Here is a 16971-nt window from a genome sequence, read left to right as displayed (position 1 = left end):
AAGGCTATACCTTACACGTAGAAGGTCTGTGGTAGTGGGCACATAGAAGGAGGTAGAGGGAAAGACTGCAAATCACCAATTCTTCAGGGGAATATAAACATATTTGGACAAGAAAAAAGAAATAGGAACAAGTGTAATAAGAAAAGAGACAGATCTCATCAAAAGATCCAGGGGAATGTAGGCAGTTAGGTGGTAAAATAAATAGAGAGCTAGGAAGACCAGAGTTCAAATCCTTCCTTCAGATTTGAGGGGGTTAAGTTCAATAGTTTCTAAGGTTCAATAGTCTCTAAATAGAAATCTATGGACTTGAGTGATGCGCTTAGAACCAGGACGACCTGAGTTTAAATTTTGCCCCTGATATTAACTGTGTGATATTAGACAAGTAACCCGTAGAAACATCCATTTCCTCATCTGATACCTGGAGCTCTTATGTCGCAGGTTGCCATGAGCCTCCAGCAAGGCAATATATGGAAAGTGCTTTGAAAACTTTCAAACGTGACATAAATATCAATATTTAATAAAATGTCTCCTGGTATCACACATGCCTATTTTTAAAGGTTAAAAAATAGACCTGTCTGGGCAGCCAGATCGCCTTCCCCGCATTCACTTCTGCCCCCCAACAGCTGAGGATCCATTTCACCACCAACAGCCGGACCTGGGGTCTTGTGGGAGTACAACCAGCAGCTGTTGGCTTGCGGCACTCCATGAGGCCGTGCTTGGCCGGGCTGATTCTGTCCTCTCCAGAATCACCTCTCTTGCAACCTGCCAAGAGAAGGTGACAGATCTGGGGCCTAGTGAGCTCCTGCCTAGTTAAAGACCTGTAGATGTCCCAAGTAACATGAAAAGAATGCAACTCACAAACCCAGGTGACATGGGAAAATCTGACGCCAGACCTAACAAGGCAAGGCTCCCTGTAACCAAGAAAACAATCAAGCAAAACCTGGGGCCTTCTTGGCTTACAGCATTCCACATCCTCCATTGGTACTGGAGTCAAGGACACAAGTGTAACTTTGACCACTGACTCCCTGTGTTACCTTGGGCAAGACACTTCCCTTCCTGGTGGTCTCAATTTCCTTATCTATAAAATGGTGGAGTCGGGGATGAGGAGGTAGACTAGACTTTCAAGGTCCCTTTGACCCTATCTCTATAGACACAGTTCCCAATATCTCCTTGAGAGGAAGGATTGTTTCATCCTTTGTCCTTAAATGCCCAGTGCCCAGCACAGTGCCTGACACATAGTAGGTACTTAATAAAAGCTTGCTGTTTAATTGACCACATGCTCCATTGACTTTGAGTGTTTTTCCTCTATGTCCCCCATGGCTACAATGCTCTTCTTCCTCATCCCTACCTCCTGGTTTCCTTCAAGGCTCAGCTAAAATCTCCCCTTTCCCTTAAAATTAGCATCTTTCCTCTGAAATATCTCCAATTTGTCTTGTATATATTTTCAAGGAGACTTGAGAAAATTTCAAGGAAACTAAGATTGTGCATAGTTGTTTGCATGTTTCCTCCCCCATTTGACTGTGAGCTCCTTTGAGAGTGGAGTCTGTTTTTTGTCTTTTCTATCGTCAACCCTTAGCTGGTACATAGTGAGAGCTTAATTAATGTTAGTTGACTGACCAACTGATTAAAGGTTTAACTTTTCATCTCTTCTGCAACGTCAAGGTCAGTCATTATAATAGCACGACATTCAACTTGGTTCAACAATTCATTTTTAATAATAGTCACTATAATAATAATAACTGGAATATTTATGGGGCTTTAAGGTCTGCAAAGTACTTTACATACATTATAAGTGAAAAGTTTTCTTTTTCTTTCCTCCTAATCCCATACTTGCCTCCTAGTTCTAAAAAGAGCTCCTTTGGAATGGTTTGTTCCTGGCCACAGGGAAGAGAGCAGTCAGCACCTGAGTTCCGCGATTGAGAATCTCTGGGTGCTTTGGTGTTTCCTGAGGCAATGAAGGCATTCTCAAATGCTTGAGCCCAACAAATGCCTGGCAGGACCATCAAGGAGCACTGATAGAAACAAACTGCCCCCATATTCATCAGCTTCTCCAGTTAGCCTTAAAAGCTAGGCACCATGCTGGTCCATCCTTCCTTGCTCTCCTACCTGACAGGCTTCCTTGAGTCAGTTTGGTTTCATTTGCTGGCAGAGCACAGTCCTATCTGTCGCCTTCCAAACAGCTCCTGCCTTGAGCACCTTTCGAACTGGTGCTGGAGATGGTTCTGCTTATCAGATCTAAAATGACATCGAAACTGTTGTAATAACATTGACTCCCGAATGCTTTTCCTCGAAGGCTTTGTAAGTGCCCACTGAGGTCTTCGCTTAACCCAGTGTCTAAAATAGAGAAAATCTGATTTCCTCAAAACAAATTACAGGCTTGTTCTCTGTCTGCAGCCTTCCTGCCTGCAGGAAAACCTCTTGGTTTTATAGATGGGAGGAACAGCTTCAATTCAACAAGCATTTAATGAAAGAGCCAGGCTCCATGCCAGGTGATGGTGCTACAAAGACCAAAAAAGAAAAAAAGGTGTTGTCCTCAAGGAGCTTACACTCTCTTGTGGCTATACAACAATGTACACATAAGTACACATAACATAGACACCACCCACTCTACTGGGCTATTCAACCGTGTACAAGGTAATTTGGTGGGGGGCCCTAACAACCAGGGAGGCAGGAAAGCCTCCTGTAGGAGGTTAATACCTGAGCTCTATGCTCCACTTGATCTTCATTCATTTCAGTCATGCTGGACTCTTTGTGGGTCATTTGGGGTTTTCTTGGCAGAGATACTGGAGTGGTTTACCATTTCCTTCTCCAGCTCACTTTACAGATGAAGAAATTGAGGCAAACAGGGTGAAGTGACTTGCCCAGGGTCACACAGCTAGTAAGTAATTGCGGCTGAATTTGAATTCAGGTATTTCTGACTCCAGGTCCAGTGGCCCTAAGACGGCACACCGGCAAATCAAACTTCCAGTTTCGCCAGTCCCAAGTCCCATGTAGGTAAAAAGCAGGTCATGGGATTATACATTTAGAACTGGAGGAAATTCTCTATGATCATAGAAGATCTTCTAGTCAAAGTCACTCTTTTTGGCAGATGAGAAGACTGAGAGGGAAGGGAGGAAAGACCCTTAGGCTTTGCCCAAGGGCACACAAGTATTAGTGGCGGCAGCCCACTTCAGTAGAAAGCTCTGAATTTAGAGTCAGAGGACCTGAGTTGCTGGCCTGGTCTGCTCCAACACTGGTTCCAATCCAGTACCTGCTTCATCGCTTTGAGTTTTGGAGTCCTCAGTTATAAATTAAGGGGGTTGCCCTAGATGACCCCTAGGGTCACTCTGAGCTTAAAGCTGAGATCCTAAGATTCTCCTCCTCCCCCCTGGCGACCACAACAAGGAGGGAAGGGTGGGGATGAGAGATACCAGAGCAAAGGAATCAGTCACTCCTGAGGGCTCTGCAGAGACTTCATGAGCTAAATGGATGGGGCTCATTTTCCTTTGAGCAGAGACAATTCAAAAAGTTGTTTTTCCTGGGGCTGCTTCAAGGCTCCTTTAACAAGGGATCCTAGCAGGAAATCCAACCTGCATGTTAACAAGGAAACAAGCCTCTGTTGTCTTAGCCATCTTCTTTCCTCCCTTTTTTTTCAGGCCCCACAGACCAGTTCACAGCAGAGCCAGTAACTGGAAATGGAGTCGGATGGATAAAACGAACAGATAAAATGAACAAATAAAGCTAGGAGCAGTCAGGAAGGAGCTCAGCCAAAGTTCATCCATTCCAAACTTTCCAAACAGCTGCCAGACCCTTATCCCTGCTGAATGCAGATTGCACATTTTTTTCTCTCCAATTACTGGAAAAATTTTCGGAGAACGTCCAACCAATCTTCCAAAACTTTGACAAGACCTTCTTCTTTACGTAGGGCAAAGAGGCCTGAAACTAGAGTCCAAAAAGCTGGGTTCAAGTTCTGACTCTAATACTTAGTAGCCATGTGACTTTAGGCAAGTCACTTTATTTCTCTGAACCTCAGGTCCCTTATCTGTAAAATGGGTGAAATAATTCTTTTACTTTGTTTCACAGGTTGCAAAGTAAAAATGTTTCTTCTCATGGGAGCACATAGACAGTTACACAGTATGGGTAAGTGAGACTGGGCTGTGATCTGCATAGACAAAGGGGAGACCCTCTCTGGGTTTTATCTGGGTAACTCTAGTTTTACCCAAGTGAAATGTAAGCTTCCAGAGAGCAGGGAGGGTCTCTTTTTTGTCTTTAAATGCTGAATATCTAGCATAATGCCCAGCATATAATAAGCCTGCATATACAGAGAGAGTACAATATTTTATATGTGTCTATGTGTATATATGTCTGTGCATACACACACATATATATGTACACATACATATGTATGGGGCAGCTAGGTGCCTCAGTAGATAAAGCACTCCTCTTTGTGAGTTCAAATCCATCCTCAGACACTTAGCACCTGTGTAACTCTGCGCGAGAAACTTCACCCTATTTGCCTCAGTTTCCTTATCTGTCAAATGAGCTGGAGAAGGAAACAACAAACCACTCCAGTATCTTTGCCAAGAAAACCTCAAATGGGGTCAGGAAGAGCCTGACACGACTGAAATGACTGAAAAACAAACAACAAATATATGTATATATACATACATATACACACGCAAAACCATCTCTGCCCTCAAGGAAGTCAATTCCTGTTGAATGAATGTTGCATGAATCACTGATCAATTTGAATATGAATTCTTCATATCAGGAAGGCCTTGATTAGAGGAAACATAACATCAGAAAAAGTACTGGACTGGTCGTCATCTCTCCCCCGGGCTCTCAGGCTCCCAGGCTCCCAGAGCCATAATTAACTCCCCTTGAACTCCCGCCTTGGGGTAGGGCAGCCTCATCCAAGTGGCTACAGCAGCCCCGCCCGGTCCAGCCATCCCCCTACTCCCAGGCCGTCTTGCCACAGACCTTGAGGTCCCTCACCTTCCTCTTCCCTTTCCACCTCTTGCCCTGCATACAATAAGGAAATCAACAGTACCATTATGTTTGGAAAGAGTGTTTCAATGAACTGCCCCGTGGATCAACTCACTGCCCAGCTAAGAAGCCCTAGGCCAAAACTCCCTTTCCTGGACCACATCCCCCTGTAGGCACTATCCCTCCTGTGTCCCTATCTGTCCTATGTGCCCTCTTTTGAATAAAAGCTCCTTGGGGGCAAGAACTGGGTCACTTTTCAAATTTGTATTCCCAGTACTTAACTCAGTGCCCAGTGCAGAGTAGGCACTTAATAAATGCTTCTTTACTCCAGTTTATTGATTGAAGTGTTTATTAAGTACCTAAGTGCCTGGCACTAAGCTAAGCACTAGAGATATAAGGCAGCTGTAATGTAAGGCAGTGTAACGCGGGAGATAACATGAAAACAACTATGTATAAACAAAAATTGTTTTTGTTACAAGGTTGTTTTCAGTTGTGTCTGACTCTTCATGACCCCATTTGGGGTTTCCTTGGCAAAGATACTGGAGTGGTTTGCCATTTCCTTCTCCAGCTCATTTTGCAGATGAGGAAACTGAGGCAAACAGGGTTAAGTGACTTGCCAGGATCACACAACTACCAAGTGTCTGAGGATAGATTTGAACTCAGGTCTTCCTGACTCTAGAACCAGGGCTCTATGCACAGCACCACTTACCTGCCCACAAACAAGATATAGATAAAATAAATTGGAGATAATTAACGGAAGATACACTATCATTAAAGAGGAATCAGGAAAGGCCTCTTGTAGAAGGTGAGGTTTTAGTTGGGTCTTGAAGGAAGCCAAGAGAAGGCAGGAGGTTGGAGCAGAGAGGGAAAGAATTCCAGGGATGGGAGATAGCCAGAGAAAATGCCTCTGAGACACATTCATTCATTACTTGTTAGCTGTGTAATCCTGGATAAACCTCTTAACCCTCTGAATCTCAGTTTATTCATCTACAAAATAGGTCCTTCCATCCCCTGCTTCACAAGATTTTTATGAGGAATTTACCTTATAAACTGTAAAGAACTACATAAAGATCAGATGTTCTAACAACACCCGCTGCCTTTCTGAAATCACAAATGGTTCCTGACCTTGAGATTTGGAGTTGCCTTTCATTCCTATATGGATGCTTTAAAGCCCAGATTACTATTTAAAGATGCAAATCTCTTCAAAATGAAATCTGTTTCCAGTTTATTCCTCCTTAATCAATATTTTTTTCCTGGTGTATTCGGACCTAATTGTAATTTCTATATGATGTGGTCTCTGGGAAAAAGAGAGGGGCATGAAATTCAGAGCAATTCAATTTGGGCCCGTAGTTACTTGCCTTTGACTGAAGCCATCCAACCTGTACAAAACTGAATAAGAGAAAGAAAATAACGATCATGGAAACCACGATGAGAGAGTCTCATGGGGACTGGTGTTTACCAGTTAAATTAGAAGAGTTTTCATGCATTTACAAGGGATAGAAGCAAACAAGAAAGAGAAAGCTCAGCCATCAGGGGTCTTTACCATTGGCCTTTATCCCCGCCCCCCCAAATAGCTGGCAGATTTTTAGCCTGACCCAGATGACCTCTAAGGTTCCTCTAGACTCTCATCAATGATCCTATGACCCTTGGAGGAGTCCCCCCAAGTCCCTTTCGTCTCTTCTAATTTAAAGTCAATGAATAGCTCCACTGTCACAAGCCAGTAAGAGCAATGAAACTGACTGGCATAGAATAGTATGGAAAGTATGGGAGAATATAGGATCGATAGTATGAAAAGAGCATAAACCCCGACCAGGGTTCAAATCCTGTTTCTGACGCTTACCTGTTGCCTTATACAAGCCGCTTCATTTCCCTGGGTCTCAGTTTCCTCATCTGTAAAATGCAGGGAGGTGGGGAGGAGGGAAGGTTGTGACTAGATTGCCTGAGGTCCTTTCTAGCTCCAAAGCTCTAGTCCTCTGATCTTAATCAAGCTACACCAGTAATTCACCTGGTTGAAGAGGCTGGAAGTGATGCCAACTTCCCTAGGAGGAACCTAGCCCATCTCCCATGCCAGAAGGCGTGGTGGCTTCAGGGCTACAAAGTCTGAGGCTAATTCCTGCTTGAAAGTGTTACAGGACAGAGGAAAGCGGCAGACCTTCGGCCCCACCTCACTTAGCCCACACCTGAGACCTGCACTGGGTGATAGGGGCATCACATCAAGAGCTCGAGCTCTTGACAAAGATGTGGGTATCTTTGGTATCATGGACCCCTTTGGCTGCCCGGTGAAGTCTAAGACCCCCTTCTCTGAATAACGTATTTCAAGGCATAAAATAAAATGCAGAGGACGGCAGAGGAAACTAAATACATCGAAATACAGTTATCAGCCCTTGGTGAAGAACCCCGGCTTCAGACTCATGCATTTGTGGATGTGTTTAGCAGAGCGAGTCATCTAGAATCTGGAAGACTTAACTGAGCTTTCCCAAGGACCAGAGAGGGAAAGGACCCAGAACAGACTTCTCCAGTGTCTCCCCCACCACCCCAGAATGACAAACTCTTCTGCCCAGCCATTTCTTTCTCTTTCTTCATTCAAGCAATCCTTTGTTAGATTTCCAAAGACACTGACCTGTGACCTGAGGAGATTTCTGCATAAACAAGGGAGACAATCAGGCACAGATCCACTGGACTTCAGAGTTGGAAGAAGTCTCAAGGGCCATCCAATCCAACCTCCAGCTGAACAATTATTTCCTCTCTATTGTATCTGGCAAAAGGTCATCGAGCATTTTCTTGAAGACCTCCAAGGAGAAGAAACCTACCTCCTTCTGAAGAGCCCATTCCTCTGTTAGATAGCTCTAGTTATTAGGCATGGACAGCTAGGTGGCGCCATAGTGCACAGAGCGCTGGGCTTGGAATCAAGAAGACTCATCTTCCTGAGTTCAAATCTGGCCTCAGACATGTACTAGCTGTGTGACCCTGGGCAAGTCACTTCACCCTGTTTGCTTCATTTCCTCATCTGTAAAAATAATACCACTCCAGTATTGTGCCAAGAAAATCCCAAATGGGGTCACAAAGAGTTGGACATGACTGAAAGTTATTAGGTAGATATATAGATGGATGGACAGATGGACAGACATGCACACACACACACATATATATACATACTTGGATGCATAGATGGATATATTGGTAAGAGGGAGGGAGAGATAGATGCATAAAGCATTTATTAAGCACTTACTAAGTGCCAGGCACTATGCTAAGCACTAGGAATACAAATACAGGCAAAGGAGACAGTCCCTACCCTCTAGGTAGAGCAGACCCAGAAGAGAAGAGGGGTAAGGTGGTTGATAAGGAAGAGGAGAGGGTTTTCCTTACCTAAAGCCCAAATCTGCCTCTCTGTAATGCCCACTCTTTGCTCTCAGTTCTGCCTCCCGGGGCTAATCAAAACAGCCTCAAACCTCCCTCATGTGCCAGCTCTTTAAAGACTAGAAGACAGTTCTCCTATTTCCAGTAAGTTTTCTCTTCTCCAGGCTACACATTTCCAGTTCCTTCAGCTGATTCTCATGGAGCAGAAACTCCATGACCTTTATCATCTTTCTTTCCATCCTTTGGCTTCTCGCCAACGGATCAATGCACTTCCTAAAATGTGGTGCCCAGGAGTGAACATAATATTCTAGCTGTGGTCTGACCAAGAATTATGTAATCCAGATCTTTAAAAATACCTGGTTAGGAGAGTGTAGGCAAATTTGTGTTCCAGAGTCTAAGCTGTTTTTCCTCCTTCACAGGATGACATATATGTTCGGGTCCATTTGAGGATCTCTCACTTAGGTTTGTGGGTCCTCCATAGTCTTTGATCTCTGCCCTGAGCTTCAGACCTGTATCTCTAATTGTGCCTCCTGGGCATCCCAACCAATGGGGACTGCCAACTTCACATGTCCAAAAGCAAATTCATCAATATGCCCCCTAAACTTCCCTCTCATTCTCATTTCTGTTGACTGTGAGGCACCTAGGTGTCGAATTAGATAGAGTGCCAGGCCTGGAGTCAGGGAGACCTGAGTTAAAATCTGCCCTGAAACACTTACTAGTTGTGTGACCCTGGACAAGTCACTTAACCCTGTTTGTCTTCATTTCTTCAACTATAATGGGGATAATAATAGCGCCTTCCTCTCTGGATTGTTGTGAGGAGCAAATGAGATAATATTTGTAAAACACTTAGTATGGTGCCTGGTATGAAATAGGTATGATATAAACACTAGTTATTATTATTGTTGTTGTTATTGTTATTATCCTAACCATCCCTATAGTCACTCTCACCCATCCTTCATCTCTACCCAGTAACTAAGTTTTGTCAGTTCTGCCTCCTGGGATATGAGAGAGCCTTCTAATTGGTCTTCCTGCTTTCATTCTTTCTCCCTAATCCATCATTCAACTGTCAAAATAACCTTCCTAAGGCACAGCTCTGACCATGTCACTCTCCTCCTCAAAAACCTTCAGTAGCTTCCTGGTGCCTCTAAGATAAAATCCAAACTCCCTAGGCTGGTATTTAAAGGTCTCCCAGTCTGAGTCAAATCCACCTTTCCTAGCTTGTTTCTCATTAATTCCCTATATGTCCTCTGCATTCTTTGCCAGAGCTGTTCCCAGAACCCATTTCTTGCAGTCTTTCTTCCATGCCAAGAAAACATGCCCTTTTCATCTCTGCCTGTCTAAATCCTCCTCTTCTCTAAGGCATTTCTCAGAGGCCAACTCTTTCCTTATTCCTCCAGCTAAAAGTACTTTCCCTTCATGTGTTTGAAAAATGCGCGGCGGAAAGTCAGTGGTTGAACAAATGAATGTCTGTCAAATTGAATTGGATTTCCAGGTAGCAAGCTTTCTCTCAAGAAGGGACTGTGTACCATAGGAAGAGCACCATATTTGGAGTTAGGGAAAGGTGGCTTAAATCTTGACTCAGTAATTTATTCCCTGTGTGGCCTTGGCCAAGCCAATGCATGTTTCCGTGCTTAGTTTCATTTTCCTCATCTGTAAAAGAGGGAGTAGAGTAGAGTGTTAAGGCTAGATGACCTCTAAAGTCCTTCCCAGCTATAAAATGAATGAACCTCCAAATATCTCCCAATTTTTAAAATAGCATCTGTCCTTAGATTCTGAAGGATTTAAGTCCTGTGGTGCTGCTCATACTGAAATGAACAGTCTTTCCTCTCTCGCTCTCTTCTCTTTCTTTCCTTCCCTCTTCTTTCTTTCTCTTCCTCTTCTTTTTCCCCTCTACTAGGCTGTTGATTCCTTGAGGGCATGGCCCCATCTCACACACCTAGCAGTACACTCTTCACATAGTTGGCAGCATGCCATAGCAGAGTCCAGAAGACCTGGGTTTAAATCAGACACTAACTAGCTAACTAACACTGAGCAAGTCAACCCTCCTCTGTAAAATGTAACACTAACAGCACCTACCTTACAGTGCTACTGTCAGGGTCAAATATGTCTAAGAACGCTTTGTAAAACTTAAAGTGATGAGTGAATGATAGCTATTATCACAGGCACTTAATAAATGTTGCATTACTCTATTATGAGATCAAGAAATCAATCAGCAAGCATTTATTAAGTGCCTACTGTGTGCTGGGTACACGTAGGAGTGGCGACTATGGTATACTGGATAGGCTTCAGAGTTAGGGTCAAGTCTTGTTTTCTGCCACATACTGATTGTGACTCTGGCCAAGTCACATAAACTTCTCTGGGTCTCAGTTTCCCCATCTGAAATCCCCAAAATGATAGAGTTGGACTCAATATCTTCCCAGGTCCCTTTGACCTCTGAATATACCCCCAAAGGTTTCTATTTCAGTCCCAAGTTCTAAGTGCATTTTGTCGCTCTGTCTCTGTAGACACTTCCATCATGCGGAACCATCTCTAGTCCCACATCCTCTGGGTCTTTCCATTGCTAATCTCTTCATTCAGCAACTTCTGAACTACACTTAGATCTAAATACAGGTGTGGATACAAAGATATAATAATAGGCAGTGAAATAGAGAAATCACTAGAGATGTAGGAGTCATTTACATTTTATAAGTTCACATTTAAAAGCATAAGCTTATCAGCACATAATTGCATATTTATAGATAGGTTTCTAAATGTGAACTTTGAAAATATGAACTATACATCTATTCAGAAATGCATATGTTACATAGCCCCGGCACATAGGATCAACTGATCAACATGAGTGTGCTTGGGTTAAAGTGTGAACTTTTTGCAGGCCATGGAATAGAATTAGCATGTAAGGATAAGAGCATTAACTGGAGAGAAACAGAGAGACAGAGACAGAAAGAGAGAGAGAAAGAGAAACATGGAAAGGGAGAAAGAGAAACACGGAGAGAGAGACAGAGAGTAACACAGAGAGAGAAAGAGAGAGAAGCACAGAGAGAGAAACACAGAAAGGAAAAAGAGAGAGAAACACAGAGAGAGAGAGAGACAGAGACAGAGAGACAGAGACAGAGAGACACAGAAAGAGAGTGACAGAGAGGAGAGCACTGTGGATGCCAGGCAGGAAGCAAGAGAAAGGGGTGAAAGGAGAATAACAAGACACAGAGAGAAGTCCAAATTCTTTGCCCTTCCCCTAAGGATGCTCTAGGGAAATGATTTTCCTGCAAGCCAGAGTATGAAATTCATATTTCCTGAATTCTAATGCTGGTTTGGCTACTACCTGTGTGATTTTACTCAATCACTTCTCTGGACTTCACTTTCCTTATGTATAAAATGAAAATATTGGAGGAATTGATCCCTAAGGTCCCCCATTCTAATCATGGTAAATACTGGTAAATGTTTAACCACCTCCCCCGCCCACTCCAACAACACACTTTTAAGTTTAATCTACACTATCAACATTTTCTCTATCATTTTCTTAAGTCTAGACAATTAAAATCACAAATCAAGCCCTGATTTGTGGCTCATTTCCAAGATATAAATGCTAACAGTACTAACAGCGAAAAATTTAGTGGATTGTTAAGAAGAAGATTCCATTTATTAAGACATGTGTCTTTGAGCATCTTTGAGTAGTGCTAGGACTTTGGGCCATCAGGGCCCTAGATAACTTGGTAAAGTTTGACAGAAGGTCTCTCCCACTCCCTACTGGGGCATTCCATTGAGGTTCCTACAAGATCTTCATGCTCTAAAATCACACACACACACCCAAGTCCTATTAAAATTCCTCCTCTCAAATGGTTAATCCCAACAAAATAGCAAGAGAGCAACTGGTTCATCCAGATGGATCTCTCTCTGACCCCAACATACCCCTGATTCCAATCAAAGGCTGGGAGTTCAAGTTGGAAACTGGACCTCAAGACAGTAACTGCCTTGACTTAGATTTAGATTTAGAGCTGGAAAGGACCTCAAAGGTTATCTAATCCAATCATCTCACTTTACAGATGAGGAAACTGAGCCCTGAAGAGAGAGACTGGGACTTGCCCAAGGTCACATAGGTAATATGTATCAGAGGCAAGATTTGAACCCAGATCCTCTAACTTCCCTCATCCCCATATCCAGGCTTCCCTGGCCTCCTTCAAGACAATGCTCAAATCCTACTTTCTTCAAGATGCCTTTCTTTGTCTGCCCACTGCTAATGCCTTCCTTCTGTGATTATTACCCTACATACATCTTGTATGCACAGTTGGATGTCCATCCTAACCGTACCCCTCCACGATTTTGATGTGAGCTCCTTGAGAGCAAGGATTGTATTTTCATCTTTCTTTGTATCCCTGGTGCTTAGCACAAGGCATGGTACATAGTAATCACTTAATAAATGATTATTGATTGACAAAGTATGAAAAGCTTGACAGATCTTTTCCATTTTTTTTCCCCATCTTTTTGCCTTCCTTCTTGTCTCACTTTGAACACTCTTTGGGTGACCTGGTTTCTTTGGGTGTATTACCAGACTTTCTGTGAACAGTATTGTTCTTCCACCAGTTCTCTTGAGGAGAGAAGTCAAGTCTCTAAAGTCAAGAAGAAGAAAATCATTGGAGAATAAGATAAGGTTGAAGAGAATTGTCTAGCAGCAGCAAGGACATAATTAACACCATGTGCCGAGAATAGAATAGGTTAAATCCATTCATTTCCATGACTTTCTCCAATGACACTTAACAGGATAGGCCACGCAGGTTGGGAACCTGGTTCCCTTAATAAAAGGGTTTGTTCTGTGAAGTTTGGATTCAGTCAAAGGGCCACACTTCGGGACCCAGAAGGCTGCATGTGGCCTTGAGGCCACAGATTCCCCACCCCTGATACTAGAGAAACAATTAAGTGGTAGGCCATGAGTCAAGGCTATGACAAGTGAAGCCTGGATGGGGAAAATGGACTAGGAGAATAGGACTAGACCATGCACTCACAGCCGATCAATCAATAATCAATAAGGATGTCTTAAGTGCCTACCATGGGTCAGGCACTGGGCCTTTAGAGGCTGGGGGTGCAAATACAAATGATGTAGGCTCTGACTTGATTGAGAAGATTGAGGTCATCTGATGCCTGCTCCCTCCAGCTCTCTCCTCCTTAAAGCTCTTCAGTATCATCACCCACTCTTCCTTCCTTGCTTGTGACCATGGAATCCTTACTGAGACTAACCTCAGGCTTCTCACCAAAGCTGATCTCTCTGCCTGCACCTTGGTCCCTTTCCTTCTGCCTTCTTTGGGATCTTGCTTTATGAGTCATCCCTACTTTAATTAGACATCTTTGATTCTTCCCTTTCTACGTACTGCAAGCAGGCTCAGGTCTCTCCAATCCTAAAAATGTTCTCCTTGACCTTTGTTCCCCATCTGGTCAAATGCTTTTTCCTTCTTTTTGTTGTTAAATTTTTAAAAAAATTTGTCTATAACAGAAAACTCTGTTTTTTCCCTACTCACTTTCTGCTCAGCCCTCTGCATTCTGATTTCAGCCTGAACCACTTAAATACTTTATTTTTTTAAAAAACACCATATATACGCATACATATACATATGTACACATATACATGTATTGTACATATGCAGTTATATATAACTATATGAATATTGAGTGTATATAGTTAGTTGGCTAACATACAGTTATGTATGTGTGTATTTTGTTGAGTTGTTTCAGTTGTGTCTGTCTCTTTGTGACCCCATTTGGAGTTTGCTTGGCAAAGATACTAGAGTGGTTTGCCATTTCCTTCTCCAGCTCATTTTACAAGTGAGAAAACTAAGGCAAACAGGGTGAAGTGACTTGCCCAGGGTCACACAGCTAGTAAGTGTCTGAGGCCAGATTTGAACTCATAAATATGTGTCTTCTTAATTCCAAGTCCAGTGCTCTATCCACTATTCCACTAAGCTGTCCCATATGTGTGTATGTGCATATATGTGTGTGTGTATGCTATACTATATACATATATACACATATATAGATATATACACACATATAAACTATATGCATACTATATATCACATAGTTTATATATATATATACTTCTACTATGCAATACATATACAGATATCTATGTGTGTATATGCATATATATATATATATATATACATATGTATAGAAACCTCTCTGGACTTGAGATAGGAAGGCCTACGTTCATATCCCAGCTCAGACATTCACTAGCTGTGTGACCTTAGCTCACACGGCTGCTGTAAGGATCAGATGAAATAACATACATAAAGCGCTTTGGAAACCCTCAAGCACTAAATAAATGCCAGCTATTATTACTGTGAGACAATGTGGTGTGGTGCATAGGGTGCCGCAAGATCTGGGTTTGCGTCCACCTCAGATATCCCCTGGCTGAGTGATCCAGGGAGTCATTTCTCAGAGCTGGACCCAACATGGAGAACAGAGGCTGGCCTGTATTAGAGTGAGTTTTTTCAGCTGGAAGCTCCCTACACCCATGAAATCCCAGGTCTGGTCTCTATTCCATTCTTTTTGCAATGTGTCTTTCGTGCTCCTGAATGTTTGTTAAATGAAGGAATGAGCACAGATATGGGTCTGCTACTGGATTTAAGAGAAAGCAAATAGGGGGAAAAAAGGATAAAGTCTGTGCAGTCTGAGACTGAATTCAAAATCTCCATTCATATTTTCCAGATGGGCCCTAAGTCAAACAACAAGAACTATGCCACCCCATTAGCCGCACATCCCACCCATGCCTGCTGCCCAGCTCAAAGAGGCAGGTACCCGGTCAGTCATCCAGAAGGAAAGGAGGGGACATCAGCAGCCCCTCACACACAGGGCCTCCTCGATGATCCTACCTCGCAGGTTCCTCAGTCCAGGTCTGCTTGTCCTGGCCTTCTTGGCTATTCCAGGTGGACAGCCTTCCGGGGAGAAACCCCAAGGAGCTCTGGCTCTTCACCGGCCTGTCAGCAGCTCCAGAAAGGGACCCCAGATCAGCCTCAGTCCGAGCCCCAAGGAGAGGGCTGCATGTCTGTGCAGTGTCTGAAGGCAGAGTCAGTCCCTCGTGCAATCTCCAGGCACAGACCCAAGGTATGTAGAGTTGAGGTCGCCATCCGGCAGTGGCTGGCTCAATGCCATTTTTCTACACCATTCAGGAATGGGGCAAAAGTGCAAAGGCAGAGAACCTTAGGGATAAATCAGGAGCTAATCTTCCTCACCCTGATGACTTTTCCGCCAGTTCTTGGCTCTGATGGTAGCAGTCGTCTCAACTTTATGCCTATAAATGGGTTACTTGGTTGTTGATTTTAAGTACCTTATCAGACTTGCTAATTTGCAGGTGAGGAAACTGAGGCACAGAGTCTGTGTACTCTTATCGGTTCACAGCTCTAAAGTTAGAAGGGGTCTAAGAGGTCCTCTTTCCCTCCCTCCTTTCCCTTCATCTCTTCTAAATTGCTGAACAACTATACAACAGATACAATGTACTATTTCCTAACTGTCTAAGAATCCCATAGCTATGGGCACATGGCATTGCTCAGAACGAAGATTTTAAACTTTGAAAAGCAAAGCACAAAGTGCACCCACGTCCACATTGCAGGAAGGGAACATTTCTGACGATTCATCTGGAAGCTCTTGACAAGCCTGGCTGCTTGAACTCTGAAAAACTGCACCCTCTTCTCATCCTGCAGTTTCGGTTTTAAAATGCAAATGAAAGTGGCATTATCTTTATTAAATGCCATTGAAGAAATTTATTGGTGCCCAACCATTTGTAAAAGGCAAGCTGATTACAAAGCAGCCTGCTGAAATTGGGCTGAAGAGACAGATATTTCCAACTAAATTTCTATCAGACGGCTGCAATTCTTTGATGTCTGGGTGGTTATGCATTTAGTCTGGCTTCTTTGTGGGGGATGGAGGTTGCTTGTCAATGCCATGAACTCATGTAACACCATGGTAAAGTCTATATTCTGAACAATCTCTGCCCGAAAGAGGGGAGGCTGACGTGTTAGTAGCCACAATCGCCAAGGAGGCTGGCCACTAAGTCTTTAGTCACAGTGACCCATCCAATGAGGAAAAACACCTAATGGCCTCTCTGCTTCTGTAGTGATGGCCACAGAGTGGTGGGAAATGAGGCAGAGGATGTCATTTCCAAGCACTCATTAAACTACTGGAATTCTAAATGTGAGAGATGTGCTCAAAAGAAAATGAGTCTAGCCAATCAGTCAACAAGTATTTATGGAGTCCTTACTATGGGCTAGGCACCGTGCATCAGCATCAGGTTGGTGTTGGCATTCTTCCTATTAAGGAAACTAGAAGACCTTTACAAGTTTCAGCTCAATGAAAGAATAGCTCACAGGTTTTCCTAAGAGAGGCAAGTCCACAAGTGTTTATTGACTGATCACTTGTGCTAAATACTGGGGATATAAATATGAGCAGAAGAAGACAGTCCCTGCCCTCAAGGAGCTTACACTAAGTGGGGAAGACAACACAATACCAGGAAGCTGGAAGGAGGTGGGGTGGGCTGGGGTTGGAGAAGGTGCTCAGGCAGCCGCGTGGCGCAGAAAGAGGTCAGTAGACTCAGGAGGAGAGCCCAGGGAGAAGTGAAGGAATGAACATGGCTGACACAGGCGCTTCCTTAAAATGGAATTTCCA

General features: G+C 43.4%; 1 protein-coding gene across 1 annotated transcript in view; it reads right to left on the bottom strand.

Moving 5' to 3' along the window:
* The window catches only part of PLCL2 (phospholipase C like 2), a 323803-nt gene extending 308537 nt beyond the window's left edge, over window positions 1-15266 (bottom strand). Inside the window, exon 1 of the mRNA XM_027872451.1 lies at window positions 15183-15266. The gene's annotated coding sequence lies outside the window, so the exon portion shown is untranslated. The remainder of the gene's footprint in view (window positions 1-15182) is intronic.
* Window positions 15267-16971: the final 1705 nt, after the last annotated feature.

This window comes from Vombatus ursinus, unplaced genomic scaffold (assembly GCF_900497805.2).
Source record: "Vombatus ursinus unplaced genomic scaffold, bare-nosed wombat genome assembly UNPS02014799.1, whole genome shotgun sequence".
NCBI classification, from domain to species: domain Eukaryota; kingdom Metazoa; phylum Chordata; class Mammalia; order Diprotodontia; family Vombatidae; genus Vombatus; species Vombatus ursinus.
Note: the sequence above shows the minus strand (reverse complement) of the source record. Positions and strands in the feature narration are given on the sequence as shown.